General features: G+C 44.7%; 1 non-coding gene across 1 annotated transcript; it reads left to right on the plus strand.

Moving 5' to 3' along the window:
* Positions 1 to 956: 956 nt before the first annotated feature.
* On the plus strand, positions 957 to 1,030 carry trnat-agu (transfer RNA threonine (anticodon AGU)). The gene has a single exon. It is a non-coding gene; the product is annotated as a tRNA-Thr (tRNA).
* Positions 1,031 to 7,052: the final 6,022 nt, after the last annotated feature.

Raw genomic sequence — 7,052 nt, forward strand, 5'->3', positions numbered from 1 at the left:
TCAAATCATAACCTCGGCCCCCATTACATTTTCACTTATATTTTTTATCCACACCTTTATTTTTGCCCACCCCCTTTTTTTCTCTCCCACATGCCAGCTGTCTCCCAATCTGACAGCGCATTTCACAGCTAATCTCGAGCCATCTTTTGTCTCCACTACTCTTATCATCATCTCGTCTCGTTTTGTATATCTCCTAATGTCTCTTCACTTCTCTTTTGTTCTCTCCCAGCCTGGCATTTTAATCTGTTTCATTTCCTGTGCTTTTTCAGTCTTGTCAAAGTGTTTCCACCTGAAACGTTGACTCTATTTCTCTCTCCACGGATGTTGACTGGCCTGCTGAGTTTTTCCAGCATTTTCTGTTGAGATCTTCTGTGGTTGTCTTGCCTCCCTCTCCCCTTCCTCACACACGCAGCCGGTTTTTAAACCTTGTTTTAAATCTGCTGCTCTGCTGGGCCAGTGCATTCCACAGTCTCACAACCCTTTCTAGAAATACACTTTCACTGCTTGACTTCTCTGATTCTTAGATATTAATCACCTTGAGGTGCAATGGTGGCTTTTGTGGCGTCAAATTAAAAGGCGGCCAAATGCAAACACGTTGGGGTCAAAGTTACTTTTGCACAGAATTGAACCTGAATCTTTCAAGATGGAATATTGTATTTGCTGCACCACAATACACAATATCTTGTTATAAATGTTGGCTCATTAGTTCCCCAGTGTCAGAGGAAGAATTGTCTGATCCCCTCATTTATTTCATATAAGACACAAACATAGGGTAATCATTCAGAATCACCTCACAGATTGACACTGAGATAAACGGGAGATACAGACAGCAATGGAACACATGGCGGAATAGACAAGAGAGCTGGAGAAATAAACAACGGTCTGAGAGTCCAGAAGACAGTGACTGGTAGCTGATAGATATTAATGAGTGGAGGCGAGAAATTGTATTGGGATTCGGCCCCGTGGCTTAGCTGGTCAAAGCGTCTGTCTAGTAAACTGGAGATCCTGGGTTTGACTCCCAGCGGGGCCATTTTTTTAATGAATCTCTAGGGGTGAGCTTCTTCCCGTGTGAAAAGGCTAAAATTCGTTTAAATGTAACTGCGGCTGCACTAGTTCCCATTCTGGATGAAGGCTCCAATCGCTGTGGGGCCTGGGTCGAATTTCACCACTTCCTCATTTCTGGCGGTGCTGATTTATAACTCTTCACCTATAATCCATCTTTTCTAAGCAGTGCCATGTGTTACTTTGTGGTGGTCAGAGCAGAGCTCCAGTACTTGATGTGTCGCGCCGTTATTGTATAGCGGTTAGTATTCTGCGCTGTGGCCGCAGCAACCTCGGTCCGAATCCGAGTCATGGCACAGATTCTTCTTCCTTCCACAATCAATAGCCCTCCTTTAGCTTCCTCCTTCAATGTCATTGTAACTTTCCTGCTAACATTCACTTTCACCTACTTAAACCGGTAAATATGCTCTGCTCCCTGCGCTGTTCCTGGGGCACATGTGCCATTCTCCCCAGTCTGAGTTGGTGCATTGAAAGCAGTCGATTGATTTAGACCAGCGGGACCTGTCGACAGACAAGGTCTGCGACAGCAGGACCGGCCTTTGGAACCAAAGCAGCCCGATTGTACAAGAACATTCCTTGGGAAATGAAGTGCACTGGGGAGGCTAACTGAACAACTGGGATTGTTCACCTGGTAGTTGTCGCTTTTCCCTAAACAGTTGATGAGCGTGAGCGACGGGATGCGCTACCTAGCTGCGGATGAAGGGTGAAATGTGCAATTTTGGCAAACTTGGTATCAAAAATTAAAATGGTGGATCAGGATTTATCAAGGAGAGTAGGGGACGCTCCGGATGTAATAGACAGGTGAAGGGACGCTCCGGATAAACCAAACTGTTTAAGGGACGCTCCGGATTTACCCGACAGTGTAAGGGATGCTTCTGTTGTACTAGACAGGGTAAGGGACACTCCGGATGTAGCAGATAGTGTAAGGGACGCTCCGGATGTACCAGACTGATTCAGGTACGCTCCGAATTTGCCATACATGGTAAGGAACGCTCCTGTTTTACCAGACAGGGTAAGGGCCACTCCGGATATATCTCACAGGGTAAGAGCCGCTCCGGATGTATCAGACAGGGTAAGGGATGCTCCGGATGCATCGGATAGGGTAAGAGACGCTCCGGATGTACCAGACTGGGTAATGTAAGCTCCCGATGCACCAGACAGTGTAAGGGATGCTCCGGATGTTTCAGAAAGGGTGAGGGAAGCTCCCGATTTACCAGACAGGGTAAGGGACCCTCCGAATGTACCAGACAGTGTAAGGGATGCTCAAGAGGTTCTGGAGCGGGTAAGGGACGCTCAGGGCCAATCAGACAGAGTAAGGGACGCTCAAGAGGTATCAGAGAGGCTGATGGATGCAGATTTATTACTTTCTAAACCTCACATTTTTTAAGTGTCAATAAAAGCAAAAGTTGAATCCGAATGTAACAGATGGTCTGCCGTGTCCCACGTGGGGGCAATGACAAGGTAGAGTGGGGCCGGACTGGATATTTGAAGCGCTCAGAAATACATCTATAACTGACACAGATTCCCCCACTCAACACAATAATAAATATTGCAGATACATCTAAACATATTTGTAATCAACAGAAGTGTAAATGCATTTACATCTAACACAACATCAACTCACAAATACGTTCGTATCTATTATGGACACACACAAATATACTTACAACCATCACCGGTGATTGTTTGATAAAAAAATACTTTAATTGTTTGTCTTTAAACCCATGATATTTACATAACAGTTTGCATTGACCTTCCTCCTAAGCCGCTGGAGATTGATGGAGAATGATTTTGGTCCTGATCAATCATTTCCTAGGCGGATTAGAACAACTTTTGAGCGCAAGTCCAAAGTTAGAAGTCGACGTTATAAAGAGGCTCACCTTTCGTAAATTTCAATCTACAATCCACAAAGCGAGATTCAGAACCCTAGACTAAAGAGTCATTCTGTCTAAAATACAGGCCCAATCAACTGGTTATCAAAGGCAAATCAAATGGATTTGTCATTTATTGTCCATTGCATTTTGACTGAGACATGTGCCCGCGGTTCCATTCCGGTTCCAAGCCCACTTATTACTGTCGATGACTTGCCCGGAATGTGCTTGGAGAAGTGTTAGAATCGCAGTACAGCCCTTCCCATTGTCACTTCCTCTAAATCTCACTCCAGGATTTCCACCAGTGCATGTTTCATCAGCTTGAGCTACTGTTTAATTTGTTCTCGGCATTAACTGTGCTGATCCTGTAAGTTGTCCCACTACACGGCCTCTCCAAATTTGTCGATTGCACCTCGAGGGCACTTTTCAACATCTGCCGGAGAGAGATTGAATTTCAACGGTTCTAAAACAATGAGTCGATCGATATCAAACTCGACATCCTCACCTACACGCTATAGATGCAAATCTCTGCGCTCCTCTGCTTCAGTGATTTCTTGTTTCGCAGCGATGGGCAATTTATGCTCTCTGAGGCTGTAATCGCTTCTTTCCGCTGGCAGCGGGCGCTTTGAGAGAACGGGGCCGGACAGGTGGCCTGAAATTCGCTGCTGTCGCGGCCTCACTCACTCCGGGAGCTGGGGAACAGCAAACAAACTCATGGGTTTGTTGCCACGTCTGAAATGCGGCTCCGAACTGTTGCTATTAACCGAGGCAGCGCTGCAGGATTCTGTAATAACCTCTCACACTGTCGGTGTCTCTGTAGATTTTGAGTGTGTACAGAACTGTATAGAGAAAAGGAGAATACCGTGTGGCTGTTAATGTGTTTTATTAATCTCTACCTGCAAAACATGATTGAACCAGGGACCTGTTGTACTTTAAACGGAAGTGATAATCGCTACACTTCGGAAACTGCTGCTCATTAAATAATTAGAGAAACAGCTCAGAACAGCAATTGTAATCTACAAATACTCTTACCCTGCAATACAGATTCCATTCCACGTCGAGGAGTAAACTTTACGAAAATTGTTTATTCTATTACATACATCTAATTAGACTGTGTGAGAAGTTTGTTGTAATCGTCATTAATCAACCGGTAACTCACATGGTTAACGATTCATGGGCAAAACTTTAAAAAAAAAATTGTTTTGCATGTGATGAATTTTCATCGGTTCACATTTTGCAGACTGTATTTTAGGAGTTGGGGAAAAATGTTCAGTGCTTATGACACCAGGGTCTCGTTGCAGCCTTTGGTAACTTCACCAGCTCGCTAACACATGAGAGTAACTCCTGCTTCAATCATTCTTATAAACCCAGCCAATGCGCCTCAATTAAACAACATTGCGCCCCTGCACGATTGGACAACCTGAGATGTGCAAGTAAATGAGCACCGAAAACTAGCACCAATCAAGCGCAACTCTAGTGGCGCAACCGGTTAGCGTGCGGTATTTATAAAGCAGTGCCAGGCTTCAAGATATGCCGAGGTTGTGCGTTCGAGCTTCACCTAGAGCAGTCAATGCTTTTGCGGTGTGATATTTCGACCGGAGCCGAAGCTATGAGTGGTGTTTCCACAAATATCTATTTATTAGCTGTTCCACGTGGGCTCTTAGGTTTCTCAGGCCCACCGTGTTCCAATAACGGATGGGAGGTTTAAAGGAGCCCTTCAGTGTTACTTATTGACAGGAGGGCAGGTGGGGCCACTTTTAACTGTTAAACCAGCAACTATCAGGCAAAGAATAATGTCAAAGAGTCATAGAGTTTTACAGCACTAATGTGAATGGAAATAGATTCGATTTGAACGCAGTGACTAACTCTTTGGCAGAAGTGAGAAGATGTGTAAACTCACGAGTTATCTGTACATTTTTCCGACATCATGTTGAACACAAACAACGATTCACCGGAACATGATGTTGAGAATTACAAGGACGGAAGTTACGTGTAGACAATCGCCCAAACACCATACCACAATTAGGTTGTCGCCGACAGTCTTGTTATGGGGAGAATTGTGAGCAGATTCAGGGAAACTGCTCATATAAAGAAGTTGAGTTAGGAAAAGAGATACATAATTCAAATTAATGAACACGTCCTCTGTGAACTGGGTTCGCACTAGAACAGAGAAACCTAATGCAACTTCGTACAAAAATCGGCGGCTCGTTGGTCTTGGGGCATGATTCTCGCTGAGGGAATTTTGCAAATTAAAATGCGAGAGCCCCGCCGCATTTAGTTAAAACTCACCAACTCGGTCATCACAACTGGAATTGCTTTTCTTTAAAATGGACTAACACGCTAAATGATTCGGGATTGTGAGCGCACCCGGTTGAAACAGACCCAGAGTGAACCTTGACTGACCACGAGCCCGCCCATTATAGACAGGCCTGATTTTATTGCTTATGAAATCGATGGAAAGATAAATCGGGCAGTTTGTATAACGGGCGGCCGATTACGATGCGCGATTTTTCTAGGGCGCCAAGTTGAAGTTTTACTCCACTATGATTTTTCCATTTAGCTCCGTCATTTCACTCCAGCCGAATGAACTGAGTTTTGGTGTCAGCCGTGGCTCAGCGGTAGCAAACGCAAGCCCCACTCCAGAGACTTGAGCACATAACCCAGGCTGACACTCCATTGCAGTACTGAGGGAGTGCTGCACTGTCGGCGGTCCCATCTTTCTAGTATGACGTTCAACTGAGTCTTCAGATCACATGAGAGTATGCCGAAAAGAACGAGGATTTCTCCCCATTGTACTGCCCATTATTTATCTCTCAACTAAAGACACTAAAACAGAACATCTCCTTATTAAGTTTGATAAATATTTTTGAAATTACTTTTCCTCCTAAACGATAAAGATATGTTTCTGCTCCCTAATCATTTGTCTTTGTTCCCACTCGTTTTTCATTTGGTGCCAATCGCAGAGGAAGGAAGACAGGTAGGGATGGTTCTCAATCTCCGATTCCCGCTCTACCTTCATTCAAGAACTCCAGTGGTCTGTTTTAATTTTAACAAAATATGAAGAGTGCAGGGGCACAGACCTGAGTCACCAGTGTGATTTTGACGAGATTGCGATTACAAAGCCTATTTTACGCAAAATTCTGTGAAATGCTCGGAAGGTTTATCCACATCAAACGTGTAATGGAATGACGACGAGGACGAGATTCGAACCCTCACGTGCAAAGCATAATGGATTACACTGCGCTCAACCCTTCCCAGGGATATGGGGAGAAAACGAGGACATGGTACTGAATTTGGATGATCAGCCATGATCTGATTAAATGGCGGAACAGGCTCGAGCGGCCGAATGGCCTACTCCTGCTCTTATCTTCTATGTTTCTATGTTTCTATTTCCTGCAATTTGCATCCATGCAGAAATACTCTGAAAGAAAGTCCCCTTAACCGCTTGTCCTTCCCGTGCACACAGATCTACAATGTTGAAAACGTACAATCAGCTCATATAAGGAAAAGGCCTTCCGTTATCTTCAGGTGAGGGGCTGTCAGATTCAGAACAGGGAAGAAAAAGTTTCGCCTAGTTATTTAAACGACCGCGGCAGGACTCGAATCTGCAATCATCTGCTAACTGAACGATTTGCAGCGAAGTCAAACCCCTTATCCATTTGGCCACGTGACCATCTTCTTGTGGTGGAGAGAATTGTGAGCAGATTCAGGGAAACGGCTCATATAAAGCAGTGGATTTAGGAAAATATAAACATATTTCATATTAATGAACAGATCCCCTGCGAACTGGGTTCGCAACAGCGCAGGGAAACCTAATACAACTTCGTGCCCAAAATCGGCGGTTCGTTGGTCTAGAGGTCTGATTCTCGTTCAGGAAATTTCGCTGCTTAAAAAATGCGAGAGATCCCGGATTCAAATCCCAGCCTGAACCCCAACCTTAACAACGGGGTCATCACAGCTAATTTCGCACTCCTGTTAAAAAGACTTATACAATTGATGATCCATGACTGTGCACTCACCCGATTTAATCACAGAATCACAGAATCACAGAAACCCCACAGTGCAGATAGAGGCCATTCGGCCCATCGAGCCTGCACCGACACATATCCCACCCGATCC

Source organism: Somniosus microcephalus, chromosome 4 (assembly GCF_052327205.1).
Source record: "Somniosus microcephalus isolate GS21.2 chromosome 4, FLI_Smic_1.0, whole genome shotgun sequence".
NCBI lineage: Eukaryota > Metazoa > Chordata > Chondrichthyes > Squaliformes > Somniosidae > Somniosus > Somniosus microcephalus.